At 37.9% G+C, this 26748-nt stretch overlaps 1 protein-coding gene and 1 long non-coding RNA gene across 2 annotated transcripts in view; both read left to right on the forward strand.

Annotated features, from left to right (window-relative positions):
- Window positions 1-26748, forward strand: part of LOC311084846 (uncharacterized protein) — a 114190-nt gene that overhangs the window by 41743 nt on the left and 45699 nt on the right. The window lies entirely within an intron of this gene.
- LOC311084894 lies at window positions 14632-25132 on the forward strand. The gene is made up of 3 exons (XR_014606656.1): window positions 14632-14755; window positions 14851-14980; window positions 24268-25132. It is a non-coding gene; the product is annotated as an uncharacterized lncRNA (long non-coding RNA).

Here is a 26748-nt window from a genome sequence, read left to right on the forward strand (position 1 = left end):
ATGTGCAAATAAAAGCAGCGCAGGTCGCCGTATCGACGGACACTGTGAATATGCACAGTTCGACTGGGATAGCTAGTTGCACTAAGATACAGGGCAACATGACAGCATAACACAAGTGCGTAAGAATTATAGCGCATCCATGTATGTACATAAAATGCAGCGTAAGTCGCCATAGCGACAGAAACTGTGTAGAGACAGAAACTGAGATGCACAGTTAGATCAGGATGGCTAGCTGCACTGAAGGAAACGGGGCAGCATTACAGCATAACACATCCGTGTACGTACATACATCCAGAAACTGTGAATATGCACGGTTAGATTAGGATAGCTAGTTTTGCACTGAAGGAAACAGGGCAACAAAATAGCAAAAACACGTCCTTGTACGTACATAAGTGCAGTGTAGTCGCCGTAGCGACAGAACTGTGAATATGCACAGTTAGATAGGACAGCTGGTTGTTGCACTGAGGATAGAGGGCAACATAACAGCATAACACATCAGTGCGCACATTTAAAACATGTGTGTATAATGCAGCGCAAGTCGTCGAAGCAACCGAAACTGCATGAATATGCGCAATTCAAACATAATAGTCAGTTGTTGAAGGGCAACATAACAGCATAACGCTTTAGTGTGTACACAGATGCAGCGCAAGTCGCCGTGGCGACGACTGTGACTATGCACAGTTAGATAGGATAGCTAGTTGCACTGAAGGAAACAGGGCAATGTGATAGCATAGTTACATTAATGTGTACAAAACACAGCGTCAGAGGCATAGTGACATCGACTGTGAATGCGTAGTTAATCAGAATAGCCGGTTGCACTGAGGATACAGGGCAATATATAACGGCATAAATCATAGACACATATCAATGTACATAACACAGCGTCAGTGGCATCGCACAACAACTGTGAATACACAGTAATCAGAGTAGCCAGTTGCACTGAGGAAACAGGGCAATATATAGCGGCGTAATCGTAACACATATCAGTGCGTAGTGTGTACACAGCGTCAGTTGCATCGCACAACAACTGTGAATACATAGTAATCCAGAATAGCCATTTGCACTGAAGGATACAGGGCAATATATAACGGCAAAAATCATAACACATATCAGTGTGTACATAAACACAGCGTCAGTTGCATCGCACGACAACTGTGAATACGCACTGCGTAGAATACGTAGTAGTCAGAATAGCCATTTGCACTGAAGGATACAGGGCAATATACAACGGCAAAATTCATAACACATATCAGTGTGCAGTGTGTACGTAAACAAAGCGTCAGTTGCACCACGTAACAACTGTGAATACGCACTGCGTAGTAATCAGAATAGCCATTGCACTGAAGGATACAGGGCAATATACAACGGCAAAATTCATAACACATATCAGTGTGTATTGTGTACGTAACAGCGTCAGTTGCATCGCGCAACAACTGTGAATACGTAGTAGTCAGAATAGCCATTTGCACTGAAGGATACAGGGCAATATACAACGGCAAAATTCATAACACATATCAGTGTGTATTGTGTACGTAACAGCGTCAGTTGCATCGCGCAACAACTGTGAATACGTAGTAGTCAGAATAGCCATTTGCACTGAAGGATACAGGGCAATATACAACGGCAAAATTCATAACACATATCAGTGTGTATTGTGTACGTAACAGCATCACTTGCATCGCGCAACAACTGTGAATACGTAGTAGTCAGAATAGCCATTTGCACTGAAGGATACAGGGCAATGGCAAAATTCATAACACATATCAGTGTGTATTGTGTACGTAACACAGCGTCAGTTGCAACACGCAACAACTGTGAATACATACTGCGTAGTAATCAGAATAGCCATTTGCACTGAAAAATACAGGGCAATATATAGTGGCATAAATCCTAACACATAAGTGTATGGCAAGCCGTTTTAACTTTTATTCATTTCCAGGATATGAATCCTTGATATCAACAATTCAATTTTCACTAGTTAAAATGATAATTCTTGATATCAGGAATAATGTTTCTACTAGTAACAATGGCAATTTTTGATATCAGGAATTACATTTCAACTAGTAAAAATGTTCATTCTTGATATCAACAATTGAATTTTAACTAGTAAAAACTATAATTCTTGATATTAACAAATGAATTTCAACTAGTAAAAACTATCATTCTTGATATTAACAATTTATATCCTGAGAATGGCAATAGGCAAGCCGTTTTGACTTTTAATCATTCGCAGGATATGAATCCTTGATATCAACAACTACATTTTCACTAGTTAAAATGATAGTTATTGATACCAGGAATTAGATTTCTACTAGTAACAATGGCTATTTTTGATATCAGGAATTACATTTCCACTAGTAACAATGCTAATTCTTGATATCAGCATTTACATTTTCACTAGTTAAAATGATAATTCTTGATATCAACAATTGAATTTCAACTAGTAAAAACTATAATTGTTGATATCTGTAATTGTATTTTCACTAGTGAAATGTCACCATAGGCTGCCATTCAAAATCAATTGTTGATATCAAGAATTGATTTCTTACTAGTTAAAATTCCAGTTTCACATATCAGAAATACAATTCTTACTAGTAAAAACCTTTATTTTTGATATCAAGAATTCAATTGTCACTAGTTGAAATGTCTATTCTTGATATCAACAGTTGAATTGCTACTAGTAACAATGTTCATTTTTGATATCAATAATTCCATTTTCACTAGTGACAATGTTAATTTCTGATATCATGAATGTGATTGTTACTAGTAAGAAAGCCATTTTATATATCTGAAATTATATTGATATCAGAAATACATTTTCAGATATCAAAAATGAAAAATTTTACTAGTAGCAATTAAATTGTTAATATCAAGAATAGACATTTCAACTAGTGACAATTGAATTATTGATATCAGTAATTGCCATTTTTACTAGTAACAATGTAATTCTTGATATCAACAATTATATTTCTACTAGTAAGAAATCAATTCTTGATATCAACAATTGATTTTGAATGGCAGCCTATGGTGACATTTCACTAGTGAAAATACAATTGTTGATATCAACAATTCAATTGTTGATATCAACAATTCAATTGTTGATATCAACAATTCAATTTTTGATATCAACAATTACATTCTTGATATCAACAATTGAATTGTTGATATCAAGAATTGAATTGTTGATATCAAGAATTGAATTGTTGATATCAACAATTCATATCCTACATGTGTTTTAAATGTTAAAAGGGCGACAAAACTATTACAGATATCAAAAATGTATTTCTTACTAGTTAAAATTCTGAATACACATATCAGAAATACAATTCTTACTAGTAAAAACCTTTATTTTTGATATCAAGAATTCAGTTGTCACTAGTTGAAATGTCTATTCTTGATATCAACAATTTAATTGCTACTAGTAACAATGTTCATTTTTGATATCAATAATTCCATTTTCACTAGTGACAATGTTAATTTCTGATATCATGAATGTGATTGTTACTAGTAAGAAAGCCATTTTAGATATCTGAAATAATATTGATATCAGAAATACATTTTCAGATATCAAAAATGAAAATTTTTACTAGTAGCAATTCAATTGTTGATATCAATAATATATATTTCAACTAGTGACAATTGAATTATTGATATCAGTAATTCACATTTTTACTAGTAACAATGTAATTATTGATATCAAAAATTATATTTCTACTAGTAAGAAATCAATTCTTGATATCAACAATTGATTTTGAATGGCAGCCTATGGTGACATTTCACTAGTGAAAATATAATTACAGATATCAAGAATTCAATTGTTGATATCAAGAATTACATTTTTGATATCAAGAATTAAATTGTTGATATCAAGAATTCAATTGTTGATATCAAAAATTAAATTGTTGATATCAAGAATTACATTTTTGATATCAAAAAATGTAATTGTTGATATCAAAAATGTAATTCTTGATATCAACAATTCATATCCCGGAAATGAATAAAAGTTAAAACGGCTTGCCATATAAGTGTGTAGTGTGTACGTAACGCAGCGTAGTTGCATCACACAACAACTGTGACTACGTAGTAATCAGAATAGCCAGTCGCACTGAAGGATACAGGGCAATATCGTGGCATAAGCATAACACACACATATCAGTGTACATAAACATAGCGTCAGTGGCATCGCACAGCAACTGTAAATACATAGTTGAATCAGAATAGCCAGTTGCACTGAAGGATACAGGGCAATTTATAGCGGCATAAATCACGAACACATAACAGAGTGCAGTGTGTACGTAAACACAGCGTCATTTGCGTTGCACAACAACTGTGGTTAAATCAGAATGGCCGGTTGCACTGAAGGATACAGGGCAATATATAACGGCACAAATCATAGCACAGTGTTCAGTGTGTACATAAACACAGCGTCAGTGGCGTAGCGACAACAACTGTGAATACGTAGTTGAATGGCCAGTTGCACTGAAGGATACAGGGCAATATATAACGGCACAAATCATAGCACATATTAGTGTGCAGTGTGTACCGTATTTTCCGCACTATAAGGCGCACTTAAAAGCCTTCAATTTTTTCAAAAAACGACAGTGCGCCTTATAATCCGGAGCGCCTTATATATGGATAAAACAACCGCTGACTTAAACCTTGTTTATACTTTCGCCTGGCACCGGAGCGCGAGCCTCCGCTGACTGCGCGCGCAACTCCCCATACAGACGAGGCATTTATACTTGACGCAACTGTTTTGTTTTAGACTGAACACCAGACCATACAACTGATTTAGACGCGCAAACTGGGTGCCGGTGTGATGAGATATATAATATCCGTCTGCTCGGGCAGATAATGCTCAAAGTCATGCATCTTCGGATGCGGAGGCGCGCGCGCTGTTACAATGACGTCATTTTTGCCGCGCGCGCGCCTCCGTGTCCGGAGATGTATGACTTTGAGCCGAATCTGCCCGACCAGACGGATATTAGTTTTTTTATTACCTACGCGCTCATGCGGACGCGTCGAGTATAAACAAGGTTTTACAGCTCAGCCACTTGTTTTTTCATATTTTTTTGCAAGTGGTAGATCTTGGTTTACATTTGGACTTTGGATGTGATCTTAGGCTTGAAAAGGTTGGTGACCACTGCATAACGCAAACCCAGTCAAACGTTTGACTGCAGTATGCGCCTTATATTCTATGCGCCTTATAATCCGGTGCGCCCTATATATGAAAAAGTTATAAAATAGGCCATTCATTGAAGGTGCGCCTTATAATCCGGTGCGCCTTATAGTGCGGAAAATACGGTACATAAACACAGCGTCAGTGGCGTAGCGACAACAACTGTGAATACGTAGTTAATCAGAATGGCCAGTTGCACTGAAGGATACAGGGCAATATATAACGGCACAAATCATAGCACATATTAGTGTGCAGTGTGTACATAAACACAGCGTCAGTGGCGTAGCGACAACAACTGTGAATACGTAGTTAAATCAGCATGGCCAGTTGCACTGAAGGATACAGGGCAGCCTGACAACATAAGCTGTAAGCACATCAATATGTAATGTTATGTAGGCCCAGCGTCAACAGCATAAGCGGTAACGACTGCGCAACCCCGTAGTCAAAACTGACTAGAAGGGGGGTAAACACTCACCGGATTGCGGCTGTGCACTTTCCATTGTCAGAGCGGGGCGTCTAGAGACTCATAGCATCCGCACTTTCTCTTTTAGACACGGAGCCATGGCCTTTGCCTCGTCTATCTAGACGTGCGTCTTACGCACGACTGAGTTACCAAGGACGTCGTGGAAGACGGAGTCTTTCTTGAAGTAGCCTGGCTGATATACCGGGCTAAGTATTATCAACAGAGCCTATCGCGTCGAGTCCTTCTAGCGAGCCCGCGAAGAGGACCGGAGTGGCGACGGGCAGCGTCAACTAGGGCGGGAGAGGGCCCACCAGCGGCCTGCTGGCGGCAGTGGGCCTCATCCCCGCTGATGCCCGAGTTTATTCCCCTGAGGACGCACACTGTCCGGCACAGCCTTTGTCGTCCGTGAGTGCGGCCTCGGTTGATCCTTGTTAGGGTAGAGCGAGTCAATAGGACCCGCACATATCTGGCATATAGGTTAGCAGCCATCGGATGCGGGGAGGAAACATGGTGAGTCTATTGCAACTTCCACGATGACTTCAGATAAGACTTCTAGCGTGAAGAAAGAGATTCTGACGTATTGTCGCGCCCATGCTATTTATACTGCCCGCGGACCGGTCAGCATTTGCATGTTCGCGTCAATTGGCCAGCTGTCTCCAGCTGGCGTTAGCCTATAAGATTTCAGTGAAAATGGAGAAGGAAGGAGTTCCCATATACGTCAGTGACGTAATGTCGAAGTGACCGCCTTGAAAGGGAACTGGAGGCGGCCAATACAACCAGCACAGATTCGGCGACATAATAAGGAGCTTAAATTATTATTTTTATTATTAAATGTCATCTTGTTGTGTTGTTGGGTGCAAGAATCGATGAAAAATGAGTATGCTGTATCTGGAATTTTTATTTCTAGAAAATATTCATATCATTAAAATTGCACCGTAGTGTCACGCTTTACATTGTCGTCTTCTTGGCGCTGGCTAGGCAGAACTGCGGATCGTACCACACAAGTCTTTACATGACCATTCAGCACATAGTTATAGGCATTTAAATATGCCCTCAGTTTCTCTTTACCCTCGGTTTCTCTATCGGGTAGGTGTAGAAGTCAGGCCACTCAACCGGAGGTAGCGTTAACGTTAATCCTGTCAGATCGTCCATTGACTGAGCGTGTACGGTCATCTGGTTCCGTCCGTTAAAATTAACTTATGCAAATAGCAATCGCGGTCCTGGACAGTGAGTGACCTTGCACATTAAGACAAAATCGGATTTTCTCCCGTCATTGTTAAAAAGCCAGCTAACAAAACTTGCAAACTAGCGTTAGTGAAGCGGCCAGAGGGATCTTTCTGCCTCCAGCTAAGCCCCGTCCACACAAATACGTCACCATGTTTACCAACTGTAAAAGGGTCTATACAACACATGTTTTCTGATATTCAGTTCAGTTCACTGATGCAGATTAATGAATGCGGTGACTGGCTGAACAATCCCAGCAAGAACTATTCTGAACTTTCACTTTCATATGGTCTCCAAACTTAATCCAAAACAGCCCTCTCAAAGTCCACAAAATGACAAGATGCGACAAAGGCATGCCTTATTTCAGTAATCTCTGTGAAATTGTTGCACTATTACATAGATCTTTGAACTGGAATATTTTCAAACTAGTATTGCAGCACTATTATCCTGGTTTAGTCCCAGACTAAATGCATGTTTGAGCTGTTTTAACTTGCACTAACAAATCTTGAAATATATCAGTGCTATTGTTTTGTCTCAAGATGCACACCAGTAATGTTTTTTTTCCGCTGTTTTTACTTTTATAAAAGATACTTAAATATCCTAATTGAACTAAGGCCTAATCCTGGTTTAATCTAAACCCTGTCTGTGGAACCGGACCCTGATGTCATAAAGCTCAGCAGTCGGTGTCTGGAAGTTCAGATAAACCTTTCAAGAGCGATCACATGTGAGCAGAAGATCATGCTTCTGTTGCAGACATGCACTGTGTATTTAATCCACAAAAATATATTTAATACCCAAATTCCAGGAAAATAACTGCACTACCCATAATCCTGAATAAAAGGGTGGAAATCAGAATCATGGCAAACGTTGTTCTCAATTCCTAAAAAAGAAGTACATCTTTGTCTTTTTTTCTAATCTGCATAAAGTTTTTTGCTTCGAATCAAAGTTTGTATTAGTGTGATTCAGTTCATGCGTGGTGTGGTTCACGGCTTAAAACTGAGATGTGGAAAATTATAGGAAAAATACTTCCAGTACTAAAAGCATCTGAAAATTTACACTCATTATGACTGAAAAATTATACAATTTTGCACTCTTTGTATGTTTGAACATTATATTATTTAATTCTTTATGACTAACCCATTGTTTTGAATAAAATACTGCATAGAGTGTAACAGTGTCGTTTTTAAATCGTTTAACTGATCACTGTTTTAATTTCCCTTGCTTTTATTTTTTGATTATTTGTATTATTTTCTATGTAAAGCACTTGCCATAGTGTGTGAAATGTGCAATATAAATAAACTTGGCTTGCCTAAATGCTATAAATGCAGGGGGTTTTTATCCACAAAATGAGTCAAATGTGAAGTTCTCCAAGCTTTATCCCAACAGCCCTCTCAAAGTGCACAAAATGACAAGCTGCAACAAACGCATGCCTTATTTGTGTAATCTCTGTAAAATTGAATCTCTGTAAAATGTAATATTAGCTTAATAGTATTAAGCTAATTATGGTAATATGAATAATAGCTTTTATATCATGGCTGTGATTTCCCTCTACCTTTGCAGACATGGGCACAAATACATCAGAATGTATTTAAAAAAAATACAAAATAGTCTGTTTAAACAGATACAAATAAAATACAAAACACTATTAGGAAAATTGTATTAAACACAAACACAGTATTTTGTGTTTTGAAAATACATGTAAAATTGGCCATTCAGTGAAGTATCAGCTGAAATTTATTTGGACCTTCTGAATGCAAAGAACATTTTACAACTGCTTTGAAACTTGTGTTTATTTCACGACCTCTTCCCTCCCTCTGTGTAATAGCAGGAGGATCAGTAATGTCTGCAGGATGGAACGGGTTGGGGGGGGAAGTGGACCACACTTGCGCTCTTGATCACTTGAGAGCGTGTGTACGTGTCAGAAAATAAGTGTGCAAGACTGTCCCATGTCTAAAAAATGCCCAAGAGTAGTGTCCTGAACGCACACTAAACACACACTATCTTGAATACTAGGCGTATCCCATCATGCATTAGATTCGGGAAATCGCGTGCCACGAAATCGCGAGATGTCAAGGAAAACATTCCACTGTAAGTTAAATTAATTAGATATTACTTGTAATTTTGTAGTAAAACAAATTGTTATACTGACCAGATATTTAGAAGTTTATTTTATAATGCAATCAAAATAAAGCTCTGTAAACACTTGCAATTTTGTCTCATCGGGTAATCAAAAGCTCAACACACACTTGCAGTCTTCACGCCAACTTGAACACTTGGGGCCAAATAGAGGAAATATGTCATGCAAGTGCAATGTGTGTGTGTGTGTGTGGCTCTGCCACTGAATAATTGTTAAATGTATAGTTCACCCATAAAATTTTAATTTTGTCATAATTTACTCACCCTCAAGTTGTTTCAAACCTGTATGAGTTTCTTTCTTCTGTTAGACACAAAATAAGATATTTTGAAGAATGTCAGTATCCAATCAGTTGACTGTATATACTTGGACTTCCATAGTAGGAAAAACAAATTACTATGGAAGTCAATGGGGTCCATTAACATTCTACAGAATATCTTCTTTTGTGTTCAGCAGAAGAAAGAAACTCATAAAGGTTTGAAACACTGTGAGGGTGAGAAAATGATGACAGAATTTTCATTTTCTCTGTAAACTAATAATTCACTGAAAGATTCAGTAAAAGTTTGAAAGAAGTAAATCAGGGCTCTTTTCACAGCATCACTGTTTTGATTTCCTCACTGTTGATACGCATTACACTGACTGGCGAGTGTATAGCTAACTTAATATCTGAATGGAAGTAAAAAAAATAAAATAAGACAGTTGACAGCAATTATTATGTTTTAAGCAACAAGTAAAATCAACCATCTCATCGTCATCTTATATTAATTTTGGTGTCAACTTGATTCCAGGTTAGATTCCATAAATTCCAAGAATCGATTCTGAACCAAAATTTCCTATTTCTATTGAGTCAGAGATCATGTGTGATTACTATGGACTGGTTTCAGCTGAACTGTGCAAATTACTAAACAAATTGTGAAGAAAAATAAATAAATAAATTGATAGTATCAATTAGCTTACACTACACATCAGTCAGATTAAGGAAGATAATACAAATATATAACCCTATAACTTATCAAATAACAGTTAATACTATTGTGCATGTGAACAATTGATGTCTCAATTAGCTTTGTGTGATAATGAATTAGTTGAATATTGAAAACTGAATGAGTTCTTGATTCCCGGAGGCCGGTTGCACCAGCTGGACATACACCCGGTTCTAAGTCTAGGATTGACACACAATGCAACTTAAGTCCTGTCTAGAATAATACATGTTGCACTTTTATCCTTAGATCACGTCTGAGACAATCTTACGCCTAGTCAAAGGTGGAAAGTGAAAATATTTGACTTGTTGATACCATGTTGATAAAATGGCACATCTAATATACAAGAAAAGAGTGATGAGAGACTGCAATAGCAATCCTCTAGATAGACAGAGAATTTATTGAAAGATTTTGGTGCATATTTTTACATTTGTATTTGTGGGGTTGCTGCTTATTAAACAAACGGGGAAAAGACAACATAACATAAATTAAGAAACAAATGTAAACTGATCAACAAAGTAAGTAATGTAAAATGGATGGCATTAAAGAATAAAATGAAATATTCCATAATATTCATCGTTTGGCCACCAGATGGCCCAGATTCCAGATACACCAGATTCAGGTCATGAACCTATTAACTTTACGATCCAATTCATAGAGTAGAAGTAAAGGTATTTCTATTGGTAAGTAAAGCTTTGTTTCACATTTCTAAATAATTAGACCACAACATATTGTTTCATTTTTACTAATATCACAATAATTATGACATCTCTTCTGTTTTCTCCTGTTAACCTCTTGCAGCTCTGACGTCATTGACCAGAAGAACAACAGCAGCGGCAGAAACCACGCCCATCAGCGCAGTGACGACCAATCGCAGCACAGCTTCAACTGAATCACAACAGGGGGCGTGGCCTTCTGGAGAAACTAATAAAAAATCAAATAAAATAAATTTAGATTTTCAACAAGCTGACTTTAGTCTTTCTCGAATTTAAAAAGATCAAATGTTCTGCTTGACACAAGAAAAAAATTAATTAATTAAAAACAGTTTTAAAAACATGAGGAGACAGAAGCTCATTCTTCATGCCTGGCATCTTAAGTTATAAGTCTCGATAAAATCCACACATTTGCGAATGAATGTGAATATCATCATCAGTGCTGTGGTACCTGCACATGTGTGACAGAGTGTGTTGATGTCCAGATGTGTGGTCTGGTTGCTGATGGGATTGTTCAGCACACAGCTGTAGGTGTTTTTATCCTGATATTCCACCTCCAGAGGTAGAGAGAGACTGATGCTGAGATCACACACACTGATGCTGGACAATACACTGATTCCTGCGTACCAGGAGAGAGTCGCATCACACACATTCAACACTGATGAACACAACAATGAACATGATGATGATGATGATGAAGAACAGTGTGAAGAGTTACTGATGATGACAGGAACAGGCAGACGAGCTGAGAAAGATTAGAATAAATCTGGATCAATCATATCAGTAAATAAGACGGCTCTTTTTGACTATTTTAATATGTTGAGAGAGATTCTGATGTCATTCACAAATAGACTACTGTGATTCCAGATTATTTTTAAATAATCTTTGAGATGCCAGCTTCATAATAATTAATTGAAAGGAAAGTGTCCAATAGGCTGAAAAGAAAAGTCAAAAATATGTGTGTATCTCAATATTTATAATTTTAAGATTGAAAAATCAACTATTTAGGATTTATGCACTTTAATTAAAAAAATTATTTAACTCACAGTAGATGGTAAGACTGAAACTCTTGCTCACACGATCTTTGATCTCTAGTCTATAATCTCCAGCATGTTCAGTTCTGGTGTTTGTGATGGTCAGAGATCCAGTTTGATGATCCAGCTTCAGTCTGTCTCTGAATCTCCCATCAAGAACATCTTTATATACAGTGATTCTGTCGGCCATTACATTGATTTCAGCTATTAAAGTGTTTTCATCTCCAAACCTCCACAGAATCAGATCTTCGTCCATCATTTCAGTGAGATCAGAGTTTAGAGTGACTGAATCTCCCTCCATCACTGACACTGACTTCACTGCATCTGTGTCAGCACACACTTCTGAAGAACAGAGTTGATCACAGATTAAGTGTCCCAAATAATTTAAATAGATCAGTTTTGTAACTGTTATAAAGAACAGCAGCACAGAGACAGAAGTGGCCGGGATTAATATTTTTTGTGATGTTATTTTTAGTTATCAATACACTGTTATCACAATACAGGCGATATGTGGGAGGAGCCACACGGTGATTGTGTCTCATCTTAAATCTGATTGGCTCCTTCAGTGCCTCTGCTCTGGAGAATGAAGGATTATGGGAAGCCAAATAGAGCAAATCAGGAAAAGCAGATGAAAAACACTCCACTAATGTTTCACAGAGAAACATACTTGAACTAAAAGACCCAAATGAACAGCCCTTAAAGCCCTTGACTTTACTTTGTACTTATTTGAACATATAGTTTTATATTAGTATCCAGTGTATTTTTATTAAGAAACCAGTAAATGCAACAAACAGTAGGCTATATAAACTTCACCAATAATCATCTCATGTCATTGTTTAGGGTGATGAAGCATTAATTATTTTAAATAAAACTGATTCTGCTATTTTTTAACCTGTCATATTTTTCTCTTGTGTATTAAAATAGATCTCACAAAACACAATCATAATTTAGTTTGAGCATCTTTTATCTGGGAAATCCTCTGGCTGATTAAAAAAAATGTTTTATGGCTCTGTATTAAATCTCTGTTAATATAAATGCATTAAAACTAAAGTCTTAAACTGAATATGATTATAACTCACCGACCAGACGCCACACGCAGAACAACACACACATGTGAAGCATTTTCAGATAATAGCACTATATGTGAACACTTCAGAGACAGAGAGACTGTGAACTAACAGGACAGTGTTAAACTGTGAGATAGTGTTACTGCGTCTGATTCCTCCAATAATATTTGAGACCGCCCTCTTACTTCACACGTACTGCTACTCTTCCACTGGTTATTAATATTCATCTGTATTAGTATTGCACTGTTGTAGGTGGCCGACCGGACACAGTAGCTTTTAAGATTTTGTTTTTGCAAGCAGCAGTAAATTTTTTTTATATTTTATTGTAGGTCTATGATCAATATTTTGCAATTAAAGTGTGATGGTCTTAGGATGGTCACTAAGGGTTACTAACTAACAATAACTTTGTTTTCCATCAGCCGATCACACACACACAAACCACAGGCCTGAATATAGACACACTGATGCTGAAGGTTTATTTTCATCAACACATCAAACCACATCTCTGTACTGAAGTCAGTAGAGGTTTACTTTGAGCTGCTCGAGTCTGAGTCAATCACGCTCATGTACGGTCTGTGCTTCTTGTGTAAATTGCTTTATTATATGTTTCGCATTAGTTAAAGATTCCTTTAATGCTCTTTGCTTTAAATCCTGCTGCTCATTATATCACATTCATTGATTAACAACTTAAATCCACAGGCAGTTTAATCTGAAAACACACTGTTTTGTCATTTCTCTTTATCATGATAAACAACAAAAGAAACAAAATATATTGTATTTACATTTTGGAGACTGAGTCACACTGCAGAATATGACAAGATCAATCTGAGGCAGGAAATATTTACAAACACAGAATATTTATATATGTATAATTTATTTATTTATATAGGCTATACATTTTGCAACACACTGATACAGTGTTTACTTTATATAGGCTACCTAGTTTTCATCCCTCAAGTAGGCCTGCTTCCACTCTGAAAAACACTTTCATTCTAACACACACGCTGTTTTTCGGTACTCGCATGTATTACGGTATTAAAGTGTAACTAATTTCAAATTCGATCTTGCGCTGAACGTAATATCACATTTATTCAGTCAGAATCTGCCAACCGTGGCGCTAATCTTGGAATTGTCCTGGTTAGGACACTAGATGGCGCACTAGTATTTATAAATGAGTCACCAGTCAGTCACAAAAGCACACTGTGGGATTGCTCCTAATCTAAGGAAAACCTTACACTCTGAACATCACATATTAAACAATGATTTTAAAGTGAGAACCAAAAAAAGTTATTAATTTACTTTATATATGGAGAAACCCATGATGTCCTGGTCCTGCTCAGTTCAGTTCTCATATAATGGTCTCAATGCAGGCAGATCGATAATATTGTTGAATATTTGATGTTTACAAAACAGGCGCATGTGGAAAAAATAAATTTGATGTGGGATATTATATATGAAACAATAGCTTGTTTGCATATGACGTCACGTCACTGCGTTGCCATGGCGCGAAATGCAGATGGAGGGCAGGAAGTGATTTGTTACATTTAGAAAGCACACAAACTCAAAATGCCGATGTTTTGCGTCGTTTATGGTTGCTCAAATCGATTAAACCACGAGGAGTTTTATCGTGTACCAAAATTGTTCATAAGGGGGCAAAATGGAAGAAATTGACCGACAAACGCCCGAAAAAAATGACATAGTGTAGTATAAGAACTGTAACTCATTTTATTCACTTTATTTGCTTAAAAAGTAATGTTTTATGGACTGTAAACAACTCGCAGGGTGGCGCCATGTTCGCCTGATGCCATAAGCACGTCATCAACGTGTTGCGGACTTCCGCGTGAGTTTTAAATGTTGGACTCGAGCCATATATGTGGAGACCACAATATCAGAGACTTGAGGGGAACTATTTTAACCTCTAAACAACCACATAAACACCCCGAGCACAGTAATCGCATCAGGTAGGCTACTAAAAGCCATAAAAAAACTTTGCATTTCAAATATTTGCTAATTGTATTAATTTCTTAAATAAAGTAATTTTCGTAATAAATTTAAGGATTGATAACAAGACAGACTGGACGTTCAGCCGTGTTTTGTTTCCTGGATCGGTTTCCTCAGGAAGTGGTTTATGAAGAGCAGGAGCAGATCTTCATCATCTCTGAACTCCACAGGGACGTGCGGTCAGGGTAGGCAGTGCCTCACCAAAGGAAATGTTGACATTACATTTATTAATTCCAAGAACTTTATTAATTCACCACATTATTAATTGCATTTATTTTATTCCAAATATGAATTTTTGTAACAAAAATTTTCAGGAATACACATATAATGTACTCATTTTGTCATTGTTTGCTCCTAAAACCATTGTTTCATGCAGGAAATGCAAGGCCATGGCCATAGAGTGCCGAAGTTATGACGTCACTTTGTAGGCCAAAACGCGGAAGTGAGTTAGCATTTTAGCACTACGGGTTCCCTCGCCCTAAAGTCTATGGGTTTTTTGAATGGGTTTTTGCTAAATCGCCTGAAATAAGGTCTGTGGTTAACAAAGCCTCTAAATATTTTCACGTTTTGATCTATGACATAAAACACACCAGTTATAACCTGCTTGTGATTTTTTAAAACTTTATTGTGTCTTTAAAACGGTGGTTGCTAACAAGTTGCTAAAAGGGACTACATCCTTTGGCGGGGACTTTAGACGTCATCATGACAAACATGAAATCTCTCACTAGCCCGCGTTTCAGCTTCACGTTCTTAGAAGTTTACCTTTCAGTTAATATAGCCTACATAACGTTATTTTTGTTTTGTCCCGAGATGCAACCAGAAGTCATCGAATGAAATCTCGTTTGTTTTCCGTCCGATGTTATCCAGCGGAGACTCTGGGTTCGTGCCAGATGGAGTAATAAAGGCTAGCAGTAGCAAGAATAAACGTTTTTCATAACCAAATCAACAGCTAAAATACCTTTTGTCGTTCTCTTAAAATATCTAAAAGCTTGTTTACTTTGCCACTGTTTAATAGATTAGATCCGCTGCAGTTTTATTAAAGGCTAACGTTACGTTGAGAAATTTGTTTAATTAAAATATTCAAAATAATACCTGGTTTATTGACTTTTATTGTAACTTGTTTGGATATAATTATAGAAAGGGTGGGTCCTGCACCTTGTGAACTTGGCTTTTACCCACCTATAATAATATGATTGTATTTGTAAACAGCATTGCCGGTAGTTAAAGCAGGCAATGATATTAATCTTTGTTATTTTAGTAGTAAATGTTAACTATATTTAATGTGCTATATAAACGTGGACAATTCCCAGAGAACACACTGATATGTATAGCCTTAATGCACTGTAAGTTGACTGTCTGACAAATACACAAATTAAATGTCAAACTATTGCATACTACCTGTATACTATTGTAACTACACTCCAGTCAGCTTACAGTAATGTGAATGTTAGATAAAATTTACTACACAGGCTCTCACATTGGGGCTTGTGGATTACCAGGTAAAAATAGAACATGTTAACAAAATGAGTATATGGTTTATTTAGGGAACATATATGGTTTAATTATAATATATTATAATAAGCATTTGCTATTGACAATTCTCTTTAAATTCAACATATATAATTATATACAACTATTATATTAAATGTTTGGAATTGAACTGTGTTATGCTTGTTCAGAGATTATTTGTATAGTTATCTTAAATACATAGAACACTATTATAACTCCTCTATCTCTCCCTAGTTTTACTTACTCGATTAACCTTGTACCTCATGCTGGCCCTTACAATACCGGCAAGTAAACCAGCATCTAAGCTGCACTGTTCATGTCCAGATTTATAGTTGTTCTCTCTTCGATCTATGGTTTTTCTATCGTCTAAGAAAAAGGACATGGAAATTGATACGGCCATAGCTAACGTTAGTGCTTCTGAGATGGTTAAAGCGCGTTTTTTTTCCTGGCGAATTAGCAAATGGTATGCAAACATACAATCAAACATAATACAGTGAAAGATAATCTTTAAAGTTTATTTGGGGCACAATGACCAGGCATAATAATCTTAATCACAAAGAAAATAATATTAAGGTTTATATAAACTAACAAAATAATAAACGAATAAATAAAACATTAACAAAAGATTAAAAAAATCTCAGAGAGGCACGCATAAACAAAATTAGTTTCTAAAAAAAATTGAAAAACAGAATGGGCAATATTTCTCATGAAAAAGTGGATACGTGTTCATACCATAGACTGTAAAAAAATAGGTTCATACACAGCGCAGATCATAATGAGCGAGCGAGTTTGAGGAAGCTTGATGATGACGTTGATCCGCGACCATGGTGTGCTGTAGTCCGTTGATAGCCTACCGTTAGCATTTTATATCCGACGGCTTTATTTAGGCTTCAAAATGTATACATTTTGGATTAACTTGTAAAGATTATCTTGATAGACAAAACGTGTAAGGGTCACAACTCTTTGTTGAACACAGATCTTATTTTTTGCGATTTTCCAAAAGTCTATGGGGAAAATGCATTGCTTTTTGATCGAGGGAACCCATGCGCCGCTAACTTCCGGGTTGGCCTACAAAGTGACGTCATTACTTCGGCACTCTATTGAGGCAGAGGTTAGCAGTGCCTCTTTGGTCCATAGAACGTAGTTTACGTAGGTTTGCGCATGCGCAGTCAGTTCTCATGCTGTCTTGAATTATCTCTGCTAATGAGGCAGAGACCGAGCTTGCTTCATGTCACGTGATCCACTCGCTCTCACTCAATCCGCGCTTCCCGATTTAGCGGCGCCTAGCGTTGGCTGTCAACAGGCCCGGGGTGGGTAATCGGGAGAATTCCCGGTGGGCCGCCTCACTTTTGGGCCACATTAGTCACGTTAGTTACATTAGGCTACACACGTTCGGACGTTCCGCATTCTGACACCGCAGCGCGCAGCCTCTGCATGGGTTGTACCATGTGAGGGAGTTCTCCCCTCCCCTCCTATAGAGTTGGTTGGGTCCATAGCCCGTCTTTTCCAAAACGTTTTCTCAGGAGTAGGCTACCGCGGCACCGCCGGCGCCTACCGATAGCTGGGCCGGCCCTACCATAACGCGTCAGGGAGGATGGATGGGAGGAAGAGGCCAGGAGGTATGGAAGCTTGTTTGGCGGAATTTCCGCCACAGAATAAAACATTTTAAAAGATAATTGCGACTTTTTATCTCACAATTGCGAGTTTACATCTCGCAATTCTGTCATTATTTCTCAGAATTGCGTGAAATAAAGTCGCTATTGCGTGTTATAAAGTCAGAATTGCGAGATATAAAGTCAGAATTGCGTGAAATAAAGTCGCAATTGCATGTTATAAAGTCAGAATTGCAAGATATAAAGTCAGAATTGTGTGAAATAAAGTCGCAATTGCTTCTTATAAAGTCTAAGTGAATTATTATTTAACCTTTACATTATTTGTTGAACCATGGCATTAATACAAACTACAATAGTGACTAGGCTGCTTGTCGGTTCGCTGACACCGCGCCGCCTCCCTCTCTTAACGTTACTGTGTCCCGCACAAAACATTTGTTTGTTGTATAAGTCATAAGATAGATGAGTCCATTAATTTGATTATTAGATTTGATTGTGCATTAGCCTCACATATGACTGACTTTGCTGTATGCAGGCAGCGATGTGATGATGCCTGATATGAACTTGGGTTGCTACATTAACTGAATGAATATATAAACATATATGCCACATTGATAGGTCACAGCCTACCCATGACAAGATTTCACCGCACGTTACTGGAACTCCATCAGGTTAAGGTTAGATTTTCTGCATCTTTAACATTTTGGGGTTCAGAGCTAAAGCTGTTCAACTGTTGACCAAAACACCCGATTGTTGATGACATAATGTACAAAGGTATTTTTTTTTTTTTTTTTTTTTTTTTTTTTACGCCTACTGAATTGGGATGAATAATTGAGGAGTTTGCACTCTTTCTTGTTTTGGGCGGTGTGACATTTTCCTCCGGTCTCACAGACAAGGTTTAAGCTAGTCCCAGACTAAAATGCATGTTTGAGCTGTTTTAACTCAAAGCAACTTGCACTGAAATATCTTAAAATATGTCAGTGCCATTGTTTTGTCTCAAGGTGCACACCAGTTATGCTTTTCTATGGCACATTTATAAAAGATACTTAAATGTCCTAATTGAACTAAGGCCTAATCCTGGCTTAATCTAAGCCCTGTCTGTGAAAACAAGCCTTTGAGTAAATCCATTGGGGCAATTTAAGGAAGAATGAATGTATAGATGATAATATATTACAGCGTAATGTTGGTTAACTGGACTGCAGATCACACTCTTCTGCCAGCAGAAAATCTTTTTTTAACCAGTTGGCGTCGCCAAATTGCTACTTATTTTATCTACGGGGTCCTATTCACCTTATTCCGGAAGTAGCACTGGGTGGCGCCATCCGCATAATCTCACTTCCTGGTTTAGCTACTTAGCGCTTTGTTTGCCCTGGTCCAATCTGTTATCTGTCTTAGTTTAATTTAATTGCCTTCCAATTTAATTAGAGATGGCCAGTATTAACTGTGCAGTCCGTGGCTGCCATAACAGCTGGAGAAAAAGAAATTTGACGCTGTCTCAGCTTTGCTATGAGCATCAAAAGCATTACAACCAAGCGGCAACCTCCCCGTCTCTCTCTTGAAACCAACACGGAAGTGAGTTAAACTGCAATTCGTTGACTGGCCGCTTGAGGCTGTTGTCAGAAGTGAGTCAAATCTGTATCTCCCCCATGTTAAAATGACCAACTTTACAGCAGAAAAAAACATGTTTACAGCCTGGTGTCTGTATATGGATTTGGTCTATACAGCTAATTTTGCCCTTCATAACAACTGTGAGGGGGGTGAATTATTTTATAACTCGTCCGTTTAGTTGATTAATATTTAAATTTAAGGGTGTGGCCAAGCCACTTGAGTGACAGATGGATTGCCGCTGTCAGTGCTAGCCGTTTGTCTGCTGTTACTAGCCGTCACTTCACCTCAGCAATGTTAGCTGCTGAACTTGCCATCTCTGCAGTGTTTGAGCTTTTTTCGGGATTATTATTTCATACAATTTAATACTTGGGTAACGTTACAAAGCACACGTCTTTGGATTCCGTCGTTATCGTTCGAGAGAACAACCAGCGCTGTATTTCAGTTGTTTTCCTCTGTGAACATGCACTAATGGATGACTGACAATTAAAACGTCAATAAATGCTCGTTCGTTCTGCTCCCATGGAACAGATGGATTATAATATGCTTATGTACCGTCAGATGAAATCATGCAGGCGTCGGCGCTTTCTCCGTCCGTGCAATAAATGCACATGAATGAACGCGGATTTTCTAGCGCATTTATTTGCACTTCAAAGGCAATATATCTATGGTTTAACGGTTAAACCATAACCCATTTGAGAGACGGCCAACATCAGAATTTAAAGTGGACTGAATAAGCTCTCTACGAACTTGAGCGATGCCGCGCTGACGGACCACGAAAGAGTGACGGATATGTCACATGTATGCACATAAATCACTGTCACACACAAACATTCTCGAAGTAATACACAGTCTCACTTGTAGCCATGTCTTTTAACTATTATAATATTTCGAAGGGCAAAAATAGGAACGTTTAAATGGCTTTATAAAGCCATACATCCTCAGCTAACTCGATCACGTCGAGCTAGGTGATTTCAGATAGCCAGGCTCCTCAGCTCCACTCACGCCCCGCCTGTTTGTCTATTTTCTGTTATCCGGGAGTGACGCAAGGCCAAGATGGCGACGGCCGGCTCCGCCCACTTTAGGCTTCAAAAATGCTCTTCAGAAACCTACGGGTGACGTCACGGACACTACGTCCATATTTTTTTACAGTCTATGATTACAACATTAGATGAATGTGGCTAATGTAGGCTAAACACTACACATCGGCCGGGCTGCGATCAGACAGGCAGACGGGTCATATAAACACCTAAAAGTCGTTTAAAAATTACCCCGAGAAACAGTGCATTGCTGTGCTGTTGGTACACACGTACATAGCACATTTGGCACAAATTAGCTTATCTTATGTGACATTTTATCAGTGAGACTTCTCTGCAGTTCTCCTCGAAATTGAATGAGGGTCCGCTAAACCGGGAGTTGGTTTACAACGGAAGTACTGGACAAAAATAAAAGTGGGTGGGGCGGAATAAGGTGAATTGGCTTGCTTACCCTGTCAGACTTTTTTAAATAATAAAATTTTCTAACATTTAACAAACAATTATTTTAAATGTGATTTATTTTGTCATGCATTAGAACTATATACTAATATTAATAAGAATATGCTAATTCGTCTCTTCAGTTACGTCACACCAGCAGTGATGTTATGTTCTTCTTCGCACCAATATCCGTATTGAACAAATTGCAACAGAATCAAACTCAACTGATTTTGTATCCTCCATATGTCCTGAGTAAGGAAAAAAAAACCCTGAAGAATCCCATTAGGGGAAAGTTTAGAAAAAGACCCAAATATAGCCTATTCATACGCCTATGCATTCTTTTTCTCACATGAATAGGGTAAAACATGTAACCTTTAGATATCACCATGAAAATTACTGAGTTGATTACTTACATCAAGACAAACAAAAAATGTATAACAAGTTTTTTTGAAATTGTTAGTTAACATGGACAAACGGTGCATAATCTAATTACAGATGTGCTAATTTGCATAAATACCACAACAGATCTAAACATTGGGTATAGCCAGGTGAACATGTCTTGTTGAATCTTGTTGACATATAACAGTAAAATACTTAATGTTAAGGTCTGAATGAAACCCATTTAGGCTACCCATGAGCATTAAGGGTGTCACGATTCTCCAAATCCTCGATTCGATTACATTTTCGATTCTAAAGTCACGGTTCGATTCGATTCTCGATTTAAAAAAAAAAAAAAAAATTGAAAGCACAAGCTATGCCATTTTTAGACTTTTATGCAATATAATAATATCTGACCTTTGTTCGCAATGTACCACACACTACATTGTCAAATTTAAAACGTTTATTAACTACATAATGTAACAATAACTTAATTGGAAACTTAAACAATATAACCTATTACCTACTATAGTCCCGGGGCTCCCTGGACTCCTCAGAGCAGTCACAGGCGAATAGCACGGTGTTTTAAATTGGGTTTCCACAGCGTTTGCATCGCAGTACGAGAGAACGTTCTCGTGAGGGAACGTACTTGGTTACTTGCGTAACCTCGGTTCCCTTAGAGATAAGGGAACGAGTACTGCGTTGCCTTGCCGTGCTATTTCGCTCATATCAGGTACTTCGCTTGAGTCGATTTAAACCTAAAGTCCTTTGGCGAGTTTTCTCTGAATGTATACACTTCAGCCGCGTCCAAATTGGCGCGCTCGAGGTTGGCAGGGCGCCAAGCGCTCCCGTTGGACCGCACGCCACTGCTAACTTGCCATAGGTTCATGCAGTTGCCGCAGCACAGGCAAACAGCTCGCTCAGACGAGCTATGATGCTCTCGCTGTGCAGCTGCAATGCGTTTTAAAATAAAGGCTTCAATATTCTTGAGAAAAGGAGTTTTACCTATTACAGGCAAGCCGAGCTGACGTGACATATGGGGCGTGGCAGCATCGACGATTCCATTTTTTGATTCGATGATCGAGATTGAGCATTAATTTCGATCGATTTCGATTTAAAATCGAAATCGTGACACCCTTATTAATACATAGAGGCAGGAAGTACTTTAGAAACCAGCCTTTATTCATTATTATTGCAGAGATGGGGTTTGGGGCTGGGTCTGTGGGACTGTTTCTGGGGATTCACTTTTTATTTTACCTACCTTTTGTCTTCTGCATTCTCCTTACCATTGTCTCCTGTTCTTCCTTCAGACTCGTCCCCCAGAAACAGTCCCACTCAGTCCCTGAGTTTGATTCTGTTGCAATTTGTTCACGGTTGACCCCCATTTTGGCTTAAAACGCCTGGACTATTTATGTTATTACAAAAATGGCTAAAGCGCTGTCTATGACACATTTAAGAAAGAAACACATCCAGACAAAGATGACAGCATGCTGTAACAACTTGACAGTTTTGTCTTTTGAAAGAGAACTAACATAATCATCAACATCTTAAATTCGAAACCCATCCGACTCTGTTTAGAACAGACATGTACAAGGTAAGCTATGGCTAGGATTTGAGTCTGGCTCGCCGTCGTGGCATTGGTTATATTTGCGTGTAATAGGCTATTAACAAGGGGTTTTCTGAAATGTCCATAAGCCACATGTAGCCTACTGTATAAGCAATGACAGGTGTCGATACAGGACTCAGACATTGTGATTTCTCTTCTTGATATAGTTGTTATCAGGACTCGGGTTGGATCTCTCTCTCCTGCTTTGCTTTGTTTTTGTTTTCATGTTTTCGTGCATTGGCCCCTCACACTTCATCGCACTGTGGAGCCGGCACTTCAGTGCTTAAAGGTGAAGGAGCCTATGTAGTTTCTACGGCACTAGTGGCACCATTATTCAAAAATAATGCAACCTTGCCCTTCCGCACGTCCCAGCACACGGTGTGAGTGACTTGACCGCTTGAAAACAAAATCCACTTGTTAATGTGCATGTGCCGAACTCATCTTTCTGCGCTCACGGCCAAAGGAGTAGAGTTTGAAAGACTCGAGCGCAACACGGAAAACAAAGTGTATCAATATTAGTAATAATCAAATTAATAATAGTTATCTTAGACGTCTCACAATGCCGCCTAAACATGTTCAGTGATCTGCAGGAGGGGGTCAGCAGCTGACCTTGCATGGTTCGAGAAAATGTGATTGGTTCAGACTGGTCCAAACAAGAAGTTGCAGTTCTTCATTGGATTTATTAAAACCCATACCTTGTCAATACCAGTGTTTGACTTCATGCAGCTCTGTGCAGAATAAATGGCATATGACATCAAAATAACATGATTTGTGATGTCATATGCCAAACGGTCTGCACTTCACATTGGCTTTTTTAATTTGGCATTAGATTTACTGAGGCAGCGTGACGGCAGGTTTACACAAACTCCGTCTGCAGTGCAAATTTTTTTATGCCCATGTTTACAGGTTAGAGCGTTCACACTGCAGACTATAAAAAGTATGTGTTCCAGGAGTCTATTTTTTTCACACCGCTAACAAGGTGTCAGGTTACAAATGTCACTGTATATATAAGATAAAGCTTACAGCCTGCCTTATATTTGCTTTCAATCATTTGCTGATAATGGTCATGTTTAATTATTCATTTATTTTATGTATGCTGTATTAGTGTCACTATCTTTAATTATCCCTATTATTATCCCTATTATGTATACTTATGTTTGTCACTATTTCTACTTTTATAGAAAACCACAAGCACTCATAAACACCCCCATCTATAGCATCTGATACTTCTGAAAATCAGTCAGTTGAAAACGAGTGCTGACAATAAATGTGTTTTTTTTTTTTTCCAGAAAACAAGCGAGTCTTCATTCCGTATCTATCCGGACAGCCTTTGGTGTGTCAGCACCCTGAGCCGGCTGCTTGTCTCTGGTGAAGAGCTACTAAGAGCCAACAATGTTTTTTCTTAGCTTTTCAACAGGAATCATTTCATTAATTAAAGCCCTGTTGGTTTGATATCCATATTGATCAATGATCCAGCACTGATGCTTGGTGGTTATAGTTTGTTTGACAATAGAATGTTACTGTACGATTTCCACACACATTTATATACATTATAAGAACATGGTGCTAACCTCATGAATGAATATATAACGCAATCTGAGTCATTTTGTGTCATATCTAAAATACTGTCAGATTCTCAGACTCCTCACATCTGCTAAAGTCAAGTAGGTTTTTGGAAGATCTTTTGTGTGTTCATGTGAAAAACAAATTGTATGTAATCACAACAGCTGTGAATTTGTTTATGAAATTAATCTATGAATTTTATTATTGTAAATGAATGTGTACTGAACTATCACTGAATCATTTAAGACCTTTATCTTTAACATGTCAGGCTTCTGATATAAGGATTGATTAATAGCGTGTGTGTGTGTGTGTGTGTGTGTGTGTGTGTGTGTGGCTTCAAGAAAGCAAACGTACATCTGTGTTACTTCATGTATGCTGTTTATCTCTTTTAAATTGCTTTTTATATTTGCTCATTTCATTTTATATGATTTTATATTTTTGTTACTATCAAATCTTATGTTGTAATCTTCACCATTGACTTGGAGATGAGGGAAAGTCTCCATTTCTATGAATGTTTTCATTGTGATATAATGATACTTGTTGCATCTGCTCAAAGTCTGTATATATAAAGCAAGTTTGAGTTTGACATTTCATTTGATTTTATTTTTTATATATAAATACTTTGCAGCTCATTTTTCTGAAACAAGGAAATTAATTATAAATTTGATAAATGCCGATAAAAACAGATCTGATTTTCCCATATCGACTAGAGTTTGTCATGCAATTACTGAGTTTGTAATCAGAAATAACTCGTCATCTAATAAACTGTAATTTTAGCTTTTTAATATTATTATTATGAAACTAAGGTTACTATTGTAAATTAAAATGCTCTGTGATTTATACGTGCATAATTTTCTTTATGGTGAACATTTTCAATAATTCTAATATGCAGTATACAATAGTAATAGTGAACTGTTGCGCAAATAGCATTACAGAAGCATAATATTCTGTGGGAATAATGACCATCCCTCTAGTGGTCAAATGCTGCTATAGTTTCATTTCTGAAGGGGCTCTGCAGTAGCCTGGTTCTACCAGACTCTCGTACATTTCATTTGTACAGAGAGTCTGGCCTCTCTCCATTGAGAAACGTTTACTTCCTTGTAGGCGGGTTCTCTGTTAAAGTTCAAAACTATTGGATCTGCCCAGAGTCACTCAGGATCTGCCATAGCCAATCGCTAACATGTGGTCGTAACGTAATGTCATGCGCCGAAACCGGCCGGAAACAACAAGTCCGAATGATCAGAGGATTATGTTTAGAATAAGATGTCTGTCTTTTATAAAGTTTATAAAGCGACGAGAATACTTTTTGTGCGCAAAAACAAACAAAAATAACGACTTTATTCCACTATTCATTTCCTTCTCTCGATAGATAGAGCAGTTTGATAGAGCAGCGCGTCTGTGTTGTACGTCACACTATTGGCCGACGCCAGTCTATGGAACGCCGTTGGGGACAATACTTATTATATGCAACGCGTGAAATTTGGACGCATTAACACGCACAGTTTGTACGCGTAAATACGAAGTATATGTTCGGGTGTCGCGTCAGACCGCACAACAGCCAATAGCGTTGCTCTATTTAGGATTTCATTTGCATTTGTGATGTGATGGCACGTTGCTGTATACATATATAAACATCAGACGACATTTCTTTCCGTGAGGGATGATGTGCTGTTAGGTAAGCAAATACCTATGCAAACGTCACACGTAACATTTGTTCGTGAATGAGATCGTAATTTTACGTTGGCATGTACATAGGCAAGCGTAAAACTTTAGAGTCAATGATGCATTTATACGTTGGCTGTGATGTCAGTGCTGTGTCATGCTGTGGCATCTCATCCCGTTTGTACTCATGCAGGTTTTTTGTCTCCGGTAACGTGGAAAAGTGGATTGCTCTCTACGATGGCTCTTAGAATTTTTTTTATTAAACTGTCAAAGAACTTTTACAGACTGCATTCAGTTTGCATCCTCTTATAACAGGCTATATACACACATGTACAGTGCTTAATTTGTAAAGTGGGAGGTCCCGGAGCGCAGATCCGGCGACTCAAAACGGGGGTTGGAGGTAACGGAACAAAACAAACAAAAAAAAAAAATAAAAATAAAAATTACACTGCCTACGTAGCTTCTCTGCAGGGACAGCGCCAGAGAATTTTTAACGCATGTGCTGAGTGGGTGCTAGATTTGACGGAGAGCCGCGCAAAACTTGG

The sequence above is a fragment of the Abramis brama genome, assembly GCF_963993115.1.
Source record: "Abramis brama genome assembly, chromosome: 6".
Taxonomy (NCBI): domain Eukaryota; kingdom Metazoa; phylum Chordata; class Actinopteri; order Cypriniformes; family Leuciscidae; genus Abramis; species Abramis brama.